This window comes from Chinchilla lanigera, unplaced genomic scaffold, assembly GCF_000276665.1.
Source record: "Chinchilla lanigera isolate Chin_1 unplaced genomic scaffold, ChiLan1.0 scaffold00080, whole genome shotgun sequence".
Taxonomy (NCBI): domain Eukaryota; kingdom Metazoa; phylum Chordata; class Mammalia; order Rodentia; family Chinchillidae; genus Chinchilla; species Chinchilla lanigera.
This window is the reverse complement of record NW_004955481.1, coordinates 9,340,913-9,355,887: the sequence shown is the minus strand read 5'-3', so window position 1 is coordinate 9,355,887 and position 14,975 is coordinate 9,340,913.

Sequence of the window (14,975 nt, the reverse complement as noted above, 5' to 3'; positions counted from 1 at the left end):
ACGAGTGCTGGCTGCCCGGCCTGGGTGGGCAGAGCCCTTCTGGGCTTGGCGTCTGTCTTGTAGAGGGGGTAACACAGAAGATCTGCGCAGTCTTCGTGAGGTTTGTATGTCAACCCAGGCTGAGGGGCTCACGGTACCTGGAACCCACCAGTTACTCCCATACCCTTTGCCTTTGCATGTGCCGTTCTCTGGTTCAGAGCACCTTTCTTTCCTGCGCATCCATAAAAGCCCATCTGTGTCCCAAAGTCACCTCCCCTTAGTATCCCCGGCCTCCTGGCCACCACTGAGGGCTCCCACCACTCCGTGGTGGTCATGGTACAATGTAACAGGTGAAGGCAGATTGGGATCAAACTACCCATGCCACCACCTGCATCCCTGTCCCTAACATGATGCGCTTATTCTACTAATGGTGCCCCACTCACACAGTGCCATGTTGATTCTAAGAGATGGGGCCGTAACCGCCACCAGCAATCCCTGCCCCTAGAGCTGGTGGGCACTTGATGAATGTTAGCTCTTCTTACGCACCTCCTAGGGTGCTGCATCCAGAGGTCGGTTCTGCCCTTTAAGCCTTGTGGTGCAAGACTGGCTCCCTCAAACCTTAGCAGTCTCAAAGGGGGTGCTAATTAGAGGTAATTCTTCTGGAAAGAAGAGGACAGGAGTAGAAGAACAGCAAAGGGATGGTTAGAGAATTGACTCATCTGGGTAAGGTGCAGAGGGCTGGGCTGCTGGGAGGAGCTGCCAGAGCAGCAGTGATCAGCTTGGAAGGAGGCGAGGGGCCCAGCCAACCTGGCTGCGGGAGCAGAGGTGGCACCTGGCTGGAGACTTACTTTCAGCACAGGAGCCCTCTGGACTCCCTCCAGACATGGGAACTCTCTCTGGACACCCCTGGTAACGGATGGAGGTGAGGGGAAGAATCGGTGGTGGGGCACTTGCTCGAAGGGGAAACAGGAATCTTGGTGCTGCCCCGAGAAGCTCCTGCTGGGGATGCGGCCTCTGTCTCTCTGAGACGCGGATAGGCCGGGGAGAGGTGGGTGCTGTATTATCACCTGTCCTTATGCTTCATCGTCTTCCTGGGCACAGAGAAGGACAACAACTTGGCTGAGGTCTCACAATAATTTGGCTTGTGTGTCAACTGCATTCCTTTGTGTGGCCTCATTTTACAGTCACGGGGTTGTGGGAGATAGGAGGATGAAGTTTATTATTTTCATTTTATAAATGAGAAAGAAGATCCTTTGGGAAAGGAAGCACCGGTCCGGGTGGAAGCACAAGGCAGGGGTGAAGCAGTGGTTCAACATTAATACTCCTTGTGACGGCCTTCTCGGGTCAGGCCGGATGGGGGATGCTGCCCAGGTCTTGGGCTGAGGATTTTGTTCCAGGACAGGTTGTAAGTAAACTTCAGAGCCCAGCATGTAGCGATGGTATGGATAAGGGGCCTTGCTCCCTGGGCTCACGCAGGGGCACCTCAGCCTGTCCCCGGCTGGCTGGGCAATGACCCAGCTCTGGAAATGGAGGGCCCAGATGCCGCCAGACTTGTTGGCAGTGTGGCAGCCCCCGTTTGAGAATGAGGAGAGGATAGGATTTGGGAAGCAGCACAGGGCACTGATCCAGTATCCTGGGTCTGTTCTGGCAGTGCTCACCTGGTTCTGCCACCACATAGTGTCCACCCTGGCAGCTGACTCCAAGGCTGGATGCTATCTAGAGTGGCCACCTCTTTCTCACCCTTAGCCACACTGCAGATGGGAGCCATTCTCCCTGCAGCTCTGCCTACCAGGGAACTCAGGGTCCCATGCCCCCCAGCTGGCCTCTACCTCTCTCGCTCCCTGTCCCAGCTGCGTGTCAGTGCTGAGCCCTGGAGCAGAGGCCATAAGGCCGGAGGTAGGGTGGCCAGCTCCTCTTTCAAGGAGGGAAGGACAAGAGTGAGGGCTAACCTTCACTCCATGTCTCTGTGTGACCACAGGCATCATTAAAACCCTCACAAAAATTATGGGAAGTGACTGTCATTGTTCCCATGTGCAGAACACAAAGTGGAGACACAGACATGGTAACTCACCTGCACAAAGCCAGGACATTTTGTGTGATTGAGCCAGGACTCCATCGCAGACCCAAGCACCTCAGCCCTTTCTTCACTGTCCCCCTCCTACTGTCCTCACTAAAGACCTCCCCAGAGGAAGGTGCAATACAGAGGCAAAGCTGTCCACCCAGCATGATGCAGATGGGAACCACGAAGCAGGTGGGAGCAGAAGTGAGAGAAGTAGCCACAGGGATTCAGGGGAACAGGCAGCAGGTCCAGATGTGAGACACCAGGGAAGGACTGGCAAAGGTGGGGGAATTCACGAACAAGTAGGAACCCCTATAGATAAAAGAGTGAGCCAGAAAGGATTCTGCAGCAGAGAGGGCAGAGAAAAGACTGGAGATCCATCAAGAACATTTTGGACTGGATCCTGTAGATCTTATCCCTTGTGGGTTGGCTGTTGATTAGTACTGCTCCTATCTATCAATTAGGAAGCTCCATGAGGCCAGGGAGGATATCTTTTTATTTACTTTTTCCCATTATAAGTAGAACTTAGTATACCACTGTTGAATACTAGGTACTCAATAAGAATTTGTCAGTCAAGCAGCCAGTGCCTGCCTCAGTCAGCTTTGCCCCTCCCTTTCCACCCAGCCCTCCTTGACCGTTCCATCTTTACTTCCTCAGTAAGGGTTTTTCTCAGCTGGTTGGAAGATCCCAGGCGCAACTGCTGGGCTGGGAGGTGGAGGCTCTTGTGTGGCTCCAGGCTCTGTTTTCTTGCCCTCCCTGGCCAACTCACGACTACCTGCCATCTGTGGGACCCAGGGCAAGAGTGCAAAAGGGAGACTCACATACCATATGTCTAAATACCTAAAAGACATTCATCCAACAAACAGGCTGGTAAACAAAATATGTTGTATCATATGCCCTTGGCAAGTATACTTTCATCATGACAAAACTGAAAGGGATGTATAAAGCTACGGCAGCAAAATGGAAGACAATTGAATTGCATTTTTACTGTGTGTATCTTAGTGTTCTGGCATGAGCTGTTGATGTGTAGATGAGTTGTATTGTAAAGACTGTGAGAGAAGACAGACCCTAAAGAGGACCAAATGTACAAAGCTGTTTATATAGAGTCCAAGAACCCACCAAATCAATCTGTAGTGATTGACATCAGAAAAGTAGTTGCTTCTGGGAGGTAGGTTTGACTGCAAAGAGGTACAAGGACCTTTCCAGGATGATGGGTTATCAAATTTAGATGAAGATGTTGTAGAATGGGGGTTTAGGTGGATCCAAGCTCCTCCAGTTGTATACATAAAAAGAGGGTATTTTGTTTTATGTAAATTATACCATAAATACAGTAACTAGAACCTTACTAACATCAAAAGCACAAGAAATTTAGAACAAATTAGTATTAAAAATGATACAATAGATGTACATAAATTAAATTACTACATACTTTCTCCATCAAATTTATTTTTCTTGCCATTACGCTAGCAATATTACCAGTTTTGGTGCTAACCTTGTGATTTTCACATAATTCAGATTCACTGATAGTCATGAGCTGAAGCAGACCTGTTCAATAGAAATCTGACTCACAAATGTGGCTAGTCACCACATTAAAAAAATAAGTAAAAAGAAATATGTAAACTTAAGTTTAATAATATATTTTATTCAACTGAAGGCATCCAAAATGTTATTTTGAGAGTAACGACTGTAAAAATTATTAATGAGCCATTTTATGTCCCCTTTTTGATAAGTCTCTGGAATTTGATGTGCATTTTATACATACAGCACATCTTGGTACAAACAACTGTATTTCAGGTGCTCAGCAGCCACATGTAGACAATGACTACCATACTGAATCCCTCAGATAATAAAGGATTATCAGTGTCCAAAATTGGAATGTATTTTTATTAAACACTTAAGTTCAAGTAATGATAAAAAAATGGAAAGATTATGCGTGTGTTCAAAAAAATATTCAAATGATACATTAAAATGAAAAGGTGTAATTTACATTACAATGAATATCAGAAAATTTAAATAACTTAAAGATAGCTGATATTTTATTTAAAATTTTTGAGAGATATTTAAATATTCAGTTTTTTATAAAGATAAAACTGTTCATTTCCAATTTTTGTTTAATGTAATGAATGTGTTACATTTTGCTCTTATTTTTCCAGTGTTGGGATTAAACCCAAGGCCAGTGAGCTGCACCTACAGCCCAATGTGTCATACGCTTTACGTCTAGACCATATGATTATGTGAGATGCTAATGCCGCCAAAGTGTTCCTTAGCTGCCATGCCAACCGTAGCAAATGCTACAAATAATTCATTTGATAACCTGTGGATACTTCCAGAACCGTTAATTGGGATAGTAAGACAGCTAGAAAAGGGGCACTTGGCATGACTTGGAAACAATACTTTATTTTTCAAGAATCTGTTACATTCACGCTATTGGTGAGTTAAAATTTGAAAAGCTAATTAATTCATCTTCTTTCTTACCTAAGGGCTTCTTCTGTTCAGGTCCTCTCCATTTCCTCAAGTGGAGCCAATGTCATCAGCGACATATCCCAGCAACCTTCCTGGCATTTGGGCTCTGCTGTCTTTCATTTTGAGAACCTAGAGCACAGGACATGGAGTAGCTTTTCCCTGGGGCTGAACAGTGCTAATCACAAGAGCAGACACAGGATTCTGGGCTACACCATGACAGTGCTGAACCTAATAATCTTGAGTGACAAGAGGGCCCATGTGGTCTTCAGGGGTGTGCGTGAGCTCCGCCAGATGGCTGCTTGTGTTTATAATGAAGTTGTGTTGGAGTACAGCCATGCCTGCTTGTTCAGATAGTGCCTGTGGCTGCTTTGGAGCTGCACGGACAGTTGTTTGAACAGAGACTGTGTGTCCCATAAGCCTCACATTATCAGCTGGTCCTTTAAGCGTCTGGTGACCCTGACCTGGAGTCTTTTTGCCTGGGTCTGGGTGGCTGTCCTCCTTGGGGTCCCTTGAGCTGAGACCTCATATGCAGTGAGGACTCCGTGGAGCTTCTGCTAAGATTGCTGGGAAGGTCTGGGAAGGGTGCTGGGAAGCTGTCCTGAGGCTAGTCCTCCAAATTCAGTTCTGAGGACTTCAGGCACTCTCTGTGATACATTTGCTATCCCCATGGCATTTGCAACAGTACTCTCTCATCAGTGAAACCGAAGTGAGCCAGTGATCAGGATAGACCAAGAGAATGGTTCTTTCCATTTCTAGCTTTTTGCAAGCTCCTCCCCTTCCTCACAAGAACAGCTAAGAGGGAATTTCCATCAGTCCTCCACTCGCCTCTCAGGAAACTGAGTTAACACTGAGCTTTCTCTTTCTTCTGGCCCTATTGTTCTGGAGAGTGTGGTAATGGCCAAAGATCTAGATGAACTGAGCCCCTTGTGGGTCCTGGGGAAGCTGATCCTTGTGCCCAAGGTGGGGTAAGGAGCACAGTGTTGGGAAGGGATGGTCGTGCTACTGTGGCAATGGTCAGGGTAGGATTTTGTCTGCGTCTACATCTATCTTCTCCCCTAGATGCATCTTTCTTGGTCAGCTCTTTTGTGCTTGAGCCACAGCTTTTACTTGCAATCAGATTTCTTTGGCGCATGCTATATGCCAGGTCCAGGTAGGGGCTACACAAGGGAATTCAAAGGTCAGTGCCCTCAAGTAGCTTATAGCCCAGGGGGAGAGACAGAGACCAGTGGCTGACCCTATCCTTGAGCATAGGAGCCTCAAGGAAACAGGGCACCATAATTCAGCTCGGAGGGACCCAAAGGTTTCAGCGAAGAGGTGACAAATTGAACTACTTGTTGAAAAGAAGTGTGAACAAATATGTCTAATGCAAGGGCTGTGAGCTTTAAAAATGTGGAAAGTGATTGCCTCTGAAGCTTTCAACTGAATTCGTGTAAAAAATATATTTGGGCTGGATGTGGGTAAGGAGAGGGCTGGAGAGAGGGACTAAGCAGGGAGGGGCTGCTGAGAGCATGAGGACCAAGGCCAATGCCCTGGGCTGGTCCTGGGGCTCCCGTCCTGGCTCTAACCTGCAGTCCCTGTCTAGAGAGCTGGAGTCACCAGCCTAGGAAAGTAGCTGCCACTGCAGCAGGGGAGACGAGCTGTTGCTGCTGGAGGACAAATCTGTTTTAATTTTGTTTGCAGGAGGAAGGGGTGGAGTTGGGCAGGCATCAGAGCGAGAGATTGGCTCAGTGAGCAATGGCCTGCCAGCTCCGCTAACACCCTAAGTGAGGGATGAGGGGAGAAACGCCTGCTCCTCTTGCTGCTTCCAGGGCTGCTCTCTGGCTTGCCTGGCCGGGGATGCAGAAGCTGGAAAGGCTCTTAGGAACCACCCCACGAGGAGAAAGTGGTCTCCATGGAGTTTTAAGGGGAGTTCCTGTGGGGGTCCTCAGTGGGCCAACCACCGCTACTAAGTAGTATGTAAAATGTGATATAAATCTGAATTTTTAAAGAAAGTAGTATGCATGGTAGGGTGGTTTTGTGGTTTTCCTCACCTTCTCCAAAAGGTCCATGACCCTGCCCAAGTTCAGATCTCCTGGACTCTTTCCTCTTGCTTTACAGATGGAGAGGGGAGGGAGCCTACCCAGTATCACATAGGGTAGGGCTGGGTCCTGGGGGGTGGGCTGGGTATGGTCATCTTCATTCATCCTGCTACAGTCTCTGCAGACTCTGGCTGAAAAGGAGCACTAAATAAAGGGACTAGAACCCGAGGCTCCTGATTATCCCCTGCATGCCTATTTTCCTTGTGAACAAAGGGACAGAAGATGAAAGGTGAAGATGAAGCGAGGAGTTCAGGCAAAGTCTGATATATGTGGTCATGTGGCTGAGCTGTCCTTTCCACTCCCCCAGGGGGTGGAGAGGTGCCCTGGTATTCAAGGAGGCAGAGCAGTAACACCTGTAGGGACCGCTGGGCTGGCATGAACCAGAAGACACTTGGAAAGTCGAGAGTGTGGGAAGGCAGCCCCTCACTAAGGGTGACAGCCTCAGACACAGGTACAAAGGCTCAGTGGGGAGGACCAGGGAGGAAGGCCAGGTGGTAGTGTGTCATGGCCGTCTTGGGGAGTGTCAGGGGTGAGGAGACAGAATATCCAAGTGGGTCTTGTTCTTGCTGGTGACAAAGGAACCCCCGGCAGCCTCATGCAGGTGTTGAGAACTCTAACACTGTGGAAAGACTGTTCCCAAAGTTTTGGGGTGAAGCCAGCCCTAGTTTCTTCTTTTACTTCTTGTCTCTCTGGGCAGATTCGTCTGTGCATTGGCCACACTTTCCCCCTCTGTTAAATGGGAAGGCATCATAGTAGCAACTGCTTGAGCACATGGAGCCTGAAGACAAGGAAGAGGACATGAAAGCACTTGGATCCTCCTAGAGAGCAGGCGGAAGGATTGTTGGCAAGGACTGGAGAGAGGTTCTAGAAGGCAGAAGTGGTATTGGGAACAGGGAGGAAGTGAAGGGAGGGCCATAAGAAGGAGAAATCAGGTAAATAAAATTTGTAGGAGGCCACTGATTTGGACTATGCTCCTGTATTGGGTTCAACCAATGGAACAAATATGGAGCCGCTCATGCTAAATCAAACTAATAAATTTAGGAGTACACTCATGCAACTAATGGCTGAGACTGTCAATGGGAGCAGCTGAGCGTTAGTCAGTGGGAAGTAGCCAACTCAAATAAAGCAAATGTCAACCAATTAAGGTCTCTACCTCACCGTGTCTCCACTGTCATTTCCATTTTCTATCCACAGATACTGCCTGACTGCTGCAGCCTCACAGTTCTTTGAACTATCTCTGGTTTGAGGGCTGCTCAATTCCGGAATCATGAAAAAAAAAAAAAGACAATTAAGATTGTTAAACTAAATTTGTTGTCATTTCAACTTTTGACAAGTCAAACCACATTGGACATGTCCACCGCCCACAACTTAACACAGTTCGACATATAATTTTCATTTTTACAATGATTCAAAAGTGATATGCATTCAGTAGAAGCTGTACTTTGAACTGAGTTTGCTCTTCTGGATCAGTGGTGTGCAATAACATACACTCGTAAGAGGCTGGGCAGCTTCAGCAAGCAGTGGCTCCCAGAGAGTGACACGATCACTAGGGAAAACAAGCAACACTGCAGTGTGCTGGGTCCCTAAGCTATGGTGTTTGGCGGGCTAGGTGTATTACATGCATTTTCAACTCAAGTGTTCAACTTGGGATGGGTTTATCAGGATAGAACCCCATTATGGTGGAGAAACATCTGTTGCTAGGTGCTTTTTTGGAGGCACAAAGTACTCGACAAGAGTATTCAGAGCTAGGCATTGGGTCACAGACCTGAAGTTCCAGCAATCTAGGAGGCTGAGGCAAGAGGATCCAAAGTACAAGCCCATTCTGAGCGCTATAGCAACTCAAAATAAATAATAAGAAATGGAGCTGAGGGTGTAGCTCAGTGTGGAGGCCCCGGGTTTAATCCCCAGTAAGCACCCTCTCCCCGAGAATATTTTACAGAGCCTTCTGCAATTGGCCTCTGATTTGGGAAGGAAATGGTAAATTTTTGTTTTATGCATGATCCATCCAGTCCTGACAGCACAGATTTTGCAAATAATTCCCCACAGGTGAGGTTGGGAGATGTAGAAGTGATACGACTGTGGGGTTGGACATGGGATAACAACAGTTATTCAGCTATCTAAAGCTGAATCGATGGGAGGATAACTACAAGAGCACTGGGAGGGTCTGGGCAGCCTCCTTGGAGGAAGTGACTTGTGTGCTGGACATGGGTAAGAGTCCAGGAGTGACCCGGAGAGAGGAACAGCCTGTGGAGGGAACAGCAGCTGCAGGGGACAGCAGGGGCAAAGCAGGGCTTCAGGGACATCAGGGGAGGGCAGCCATTTTTCCCTCTGAGGTGAGAATCACTGTGACACGGGATCATGTTCCATCTGATTTTGTAATGCTTGCTGCTCAAAGCTGCAAGTCGCTGCCCCAAGGATCCCATCCAGGGGGCCTGCCCTAGGAGTCCTGCAGTTGCAGACAGCCAAGAAAACGAGTCCTGGTGCTGCTTCCCCGCCCATGGTAAGATTGCTGAACTGGGCCGGCTCAGGCTGCTCTCTGCAAGGCTTGCCTGTTTGCCACTTCGCTGCAGAGCAGATGGATGACACGAAGGCCCCATTTTTCTCCCCTAGCAGCAGGAAAATGAATCTCGCCAAGTGTTGCCGACACCATTCTACCAGGTTCCGCATCCATCGTGGACTGGGGCTGCTGACAGAGCACAGGCCATCCCTCAGCCTGTGCCAGGGCCCAAGGGAGAGAGTGACGAACATTTAGCATTTCTTCCTGTGTTGCTTCAGCCACTCTCTCCCCAGAGCTACTCACTGCTCTGGTAACCCTGGGCCACTGCTGCATGCTGGCTTTGGAAGAATAGATGCTTCTCCATAAGAAGCAGGCAGAGCTGGGGTGTGGGGACCGGGGGAGGCACTGAACACAGACAGCCCAGCTCACTCAGTCTTAACGCATGTGTCAGGACAATGTTCTGCTGAAATTCCTGAAGGCTGAGTCCACTTGGGAGTGAGACAGTTGGGAAGATGGAACCTGAGGCTGAATCTCAGCCCCTTCACCGATGAAATGCTAGACAAGTCACTTTATTGCTCTGGGCCTTGGTTTCTTCCAAAATTGGAATGATTCCTTCCAGGGCTAGGAATTGGTAATTCTAGGCAAATAAATATATTCTTGGACTCAAAGATATGGTACTATTGTTCACCACTTATTGAGCATCTACCGTGTACCATGGAGTGTATGAAAAAGATCACTGGTCTCCACAACCACCTTGGAGAAAAGCCAACTTCAGCCTCATTTTACATAAGAAGTACCTTATGTGCCTCTTATGTGGTTTATATCTAGATGTCCCCACAAAGCCTCACACACTGACACAGCAGGTGGGGCTTTTGGTAGGTGATTGGATCATAGGGGTGGTACACTCATCAGTGAATTAGTGCACTGTTTATAGCTAAATGTGATGCTGGGAAGTGAAGCCAGTTCAAGGAGGTGGGTCACTGGGGGCATGGCCTCTCTGTTCTCTCGATCTCTCTCTGTTTCCTGCTATCATACCATGAACTCTTTCTCCATTGTGTGTCCCTCTGCCATGCCACCCTGCCTTGGATTCAGCCAGCTATACACTGAAACCCCTGCAAACTGTGAGCCAAAATAAACCTTTTCTCTTTAGAGCTGTGGGTGTTGAGCATTATGCCTAAGCAACAAGAAAGTAACTAAGGCACTGAGATATTGATTTGAATTGACAGGCAAGAAGAAAGCAGCATAACCAAGATTCCAACCCAACCCTGATGAACTCCTAAGTCCTTTCTTCTTGATGTCACTATCCCAGGGCACAAAGGTTTGAGGGGGAATGGGCCTAAAGGGAGCCTTATAAAAGAGTGTATTTGCCGGGTTTTCCATTGCTGGTACAAAATACCTGGCATCTACAATTTAAAGGAGGAGATTTATATTTTGGCTCACAGTTTTGGTGGGTTCAGTCCAAGGTCATATGGCTCTGAGGCAGAAGCTGCATGGTAGAAGGGTCTGGCAGTAGAAAGTTGCTCACCTCATGGCAGCCAGGAAGCAGAGAGAGAAGGGAGCAGGCAGAGAGGTAGACCCTCCAAAGGCACACACTCAGTGGCATACCTCTTCCAACCAGGCCCCACTTCTTTACAGTACTTTCAGCCATGAACTCATCCATGGATAAACCCATGTCTAAGTATAGGGCTATCCATAATCCAATCATCCCCCAAAGCCCCACCACTGAATACATGAGACTTTTGGAGGACATTCTAGATGTAAACCATAACAGGGAGTAAATAATCAAAATGAAGGGTTTGAGAGATTGAGAGCACCATTTGGGAAGATGTTCCATTCCCAGATTCACTAAACATCCTGTGCGGTTTCATCTATTGTTCATGCCCCTCCCCTCTCTTGCATCTATCAGTCTAAACTACTTGGCCACTGTCTCCTTAAAAGTCTCTACTGTTTCACACTGGGTCAGGATACGATCAAAAGTCTTGGTACTGCCTTGCTGACCTGTCCTATCATGCTGTTCCTGCCTATCCCAGCTGATACACCCAACTGAATGGGAAAGCCCTTGGGAGTTTCCAAAAATTTCCAGGTCCTTTCTTGCTCCTGGGTCCTTTCTTGCTTCTGTCCCAAAGAAAGTTGTGGGATTTTTGTGATACTGGGGATTGAACCCAGGGATACTCTGCACTAACTATATTCCCAGCCCTTTTATTTTTTTATTTTGGGACAGGGTCTCACAAAGTTGCACAAGCTGGCCTCAAACTTGTTATCCTCTTGCCTCTGCCTCCTGAGTAGCTAGGATTATATTGCGCACTACTACACCTACCTGAAGAAAACTTTTAACCTCACAAATGACTTCCCTATGTACTTGGCCATCGGATCCCCCTATCCTTAGCTCTGAAAGCTGTCCAGGTGAGAAGGATGAGCCTCTTTCCAGGAGGAGGTGAGCCTGAGCAACCAAGGGGAAGGATCCCCCTAATCTGCTCTTTGCACTCAGCTGCTGTTATGCCTGCCTGGTGGCTATAAGCCATGAGTAGGGCTAGGAGAGCAGAAGTCCTCACTGGCCAGCAGGATGGGACGGCTGTAAGAGCCCCTCTCAGGCCCCAGGGAACTTAGGGGAGGAGAAATAGAGTAGGTGCACTTTCATTCCCTGCTCTGGTCCATAGCCATCTTGATTGGAAATATGTTATGTGACTTCTACTCTTGGCTGAGATGAGTGAGTAGCCTTGTTTACTGGAGCCCTCTTCAGGTGAGGCCCAGAGCCCTACAAGGTGAGGGGGACAAGAAGACACTGGGTGGGGCTGAAACACTCCCAGACTTCTTGTAGTCTCAAAACCACTTTTTACACCATTTCAGGAGGCTATGGACTCTCTGAAGCCCTATAAACCAGGAGTGAAGCTGGGGTGCTGGGCAGGTGATGGTGTGGGCCTCTGGAACTTGCTACATTGGGTTCCTTTTCCACTTGGTGAGGGAGATGTTCCCTGGTGGTGAACATCAGCCTGAGACAGGGCTCACTAACCATCACCCTGGCTGTGTGTGAAGGAGAAAAAGGAAACTCCTGCCCTGCCATGCTCACCCCAGCCAACCCAGGTGGCTCTCATTACTAACATTAGTAGAAGTCCCTGTGTACCAGCCCCTGAGCCAGTGTGAGGGTACAGAACTGAATAAAACAAGGTCCCTACCCTCACTGGGGCTTCATCCTAGTGACAAGATCCAGGACACTAGCTAAATATAAGGTCAGGAGCTGGCAGGTGCCCTGAAGGACAAGGGGGCCAGCTGGAGGATGGAGAGGGTCCCAGGGCTGCTGCTTTGAGTAGGAGGGCCAAGGAGGGATTTCCAAAGAGGGGAAGCTGGGTGAAGGTCCCATCTTGGCTTTTCCCACCGGTTCTCAGGTCGTCGGACAACTCTTTAGGAATAGGACTCTCACAAAACTGACTTTATTGGCCAGTAGCCTTTTCTGGATCTGGGAGGAGAGAAATAGCGGATAGCTTTCTGGACTGGGTTTGCAGACCTGGAGGACTGGAACAAAATCTGTACATCTTCCTGGACATGTGAGTGGATACTGGAGGACCAGGGGGCCACCACTCACCAGGATACTCAGGCCTAGGAGAGAGCATTTATAGATGAAACCTAACCCTGGTCACATCCTGCCTTGGAAATGGTATCTTTGCCATCAGAAACCAAATAGCTACTGAAGGTTGCTGATTCTTCACCCAACTGCCCTGACTGCAGAAACCCCTCCATCTAGAAGGGGCCAGGCGGGTGTACTAGAAGCCCTGTCCCAGTGTGCAGACCCACCGGGGGTCTGTAATGCAAGCCTTGGATGAGGAAATGGAAGGGTGGAGTGGGGAGAGGTGGCAGTTGGCCAGTTGGCTGTGTCCTCACCAGCCTGGAAGCAGAGACCAGAGAAAGGCCAGTGTGAGATAAGCTCTCTGCTGCAGGCTGGACCTTATCTGCACCCTGCAGATAGACATCTCCACCTGGCTGGATGTGGACACCTGGGATGGCCCTTGGAGCTCTGTGCCAGGCCGAGGAGTAGGAGGGGGCTGCCAGAGGCCTGATCTGGTAAATAGCTTCTCGGCCTTTCTTAGTTGAGGGTCTAGGGACCTGCCCTCTATAAGAATTACTGTCCCCCATGATGTCACCTGGATGGAGAAGATCAACTGACTGCCCCAAACCACAAGCACGAGATATTCAGTTAAGACGTCTCATTTTAGAGTAATTCCAGGGAATAGAGGCCATCAGCAAAGAGAAGGTCTTGAAGAATGCTTTAAAAATAGCTATCTTGACAGCAGCTCACTGTCAGACCTCCTCTGAGTTGACACACTAAGTGTTCCAACTCCTGCTCCAACTTAGCAAATCATCAGTATCCTTCATTTGGGGATTTCCCGCGTCTCCTTGAAATTGTTGAAGTCCCCCTGAGAGATGACTCGGTTCCAGAGGAAGCCTTATATCTAAACACCAAGCCCAAACAAACCAACAAGAAAATTGAGTATCAGAGTGAAGATTGGATCAGATCTCCACACCACATCACTTTAGGAAATTTATCTTTCTCTTGGAAAATGATAAAATAATAGCTTGCCTTTGCTGAGGCAAGCTGTGGGTTAGACATTTCCTGTTATTCATGTGCAATAACTCATTTAATCCCCACAAGCACCCAGGAGTTAGGTGATGCTTTATCCACATTTTGTAGACAGGGAACTAAAGCTCAGAGGAATCAATTGTGCTTCTTTCATGGCCTGAGCCAGAGTCCCGTGGTGCCCCTTCCTCCCAACCAGCCGGAGGTAGCACTCTCTCCACCCACAGAATCTCTGCCCCTTTCCTCTAGAAGCTTTCCTGGCTGCCACGCACAGAATACCCACCCAGGCTACCCCCTGCATAAGGGCTTCTGGCTCCACCTCATCAGACACCAGCCCCAAATAAATCATTTCATAGTCTTTTTTGCTGCAAAGTATGTCCAAATAGAGGGCCCTCTAGCCTGCTTTAATTAACTCAGTGATGGCTTGCATGTAAGTGGGCATTCTTCTGCAGGCTGTGAGAGTATTGTTTTAAGGATGGGATAGCTTTGCTCCTGGCCACACTTCCCTCTGACAAGCTCCTGTGTACACAAAGACCCTTGAAAGTTATTTATGCAGTTGGGCAGCAGTCCCCCTCTGCAGAGACCCCTTGGATACGTGAGAGCTTAGGGGGCGGCCTGGCCTTTCTGGGACCCTCTCCATGGGACCCACCCCTCCTTTACTCAGTGTTGTCCGGGTCAAGCTGCTGCCCCGTGACCTGTGCCTTCCCATCAGCTCTGCCCTGGTAATGTGGTTCAGCATCAGCTGCTTGAGGTTGTTACTGCACTGGAGCTGGAGTTCCCACGGAGGGCTGCATTCCTGGGATGATCTTCTTTCCTCTCCTCTCCCACCCACCCAGGGGATGCTGGCTAACCACAGTCCATCCTGCTCTCTGGGCAGCGAGCTCCCCAGAGGCCCTTCCAGGCCACCCCAATCCTCCTCCAGGCTGCCCTCCCGGATGAACTACCTGCCCTCCACATTTGCTTTGTCCTCCACTCTGTGCCCTCACAGATCACTGGGCACATGCGTGGGTTCTTCTCTGCACGCATGATGTCATTTCTCCTGGGTGGTCCGTTCCCCCTTTCAGACTGAGTACTGCAGGCAGGGGTCTGATTTCCCCTGAAGAGTGGCAGACTCTGGAGGAAGGGGCCTGTTCCTCTCCCATCAGGAACCCCAGCTCCCCAGCTTGGTGTCTGCCCAAGAAACCTGCCTGCCTGACACATACAGGGGGACAGTCCCCATCCCCATCCCTCTTTGCGCCTTCGTGGTGTCCCTTTCAGCACTGTGACCTCAAACCCAAGGCGGCACTGAGTAGAGACTGGCACAGCTGATGGAGCCCAGGGACAGCAGAG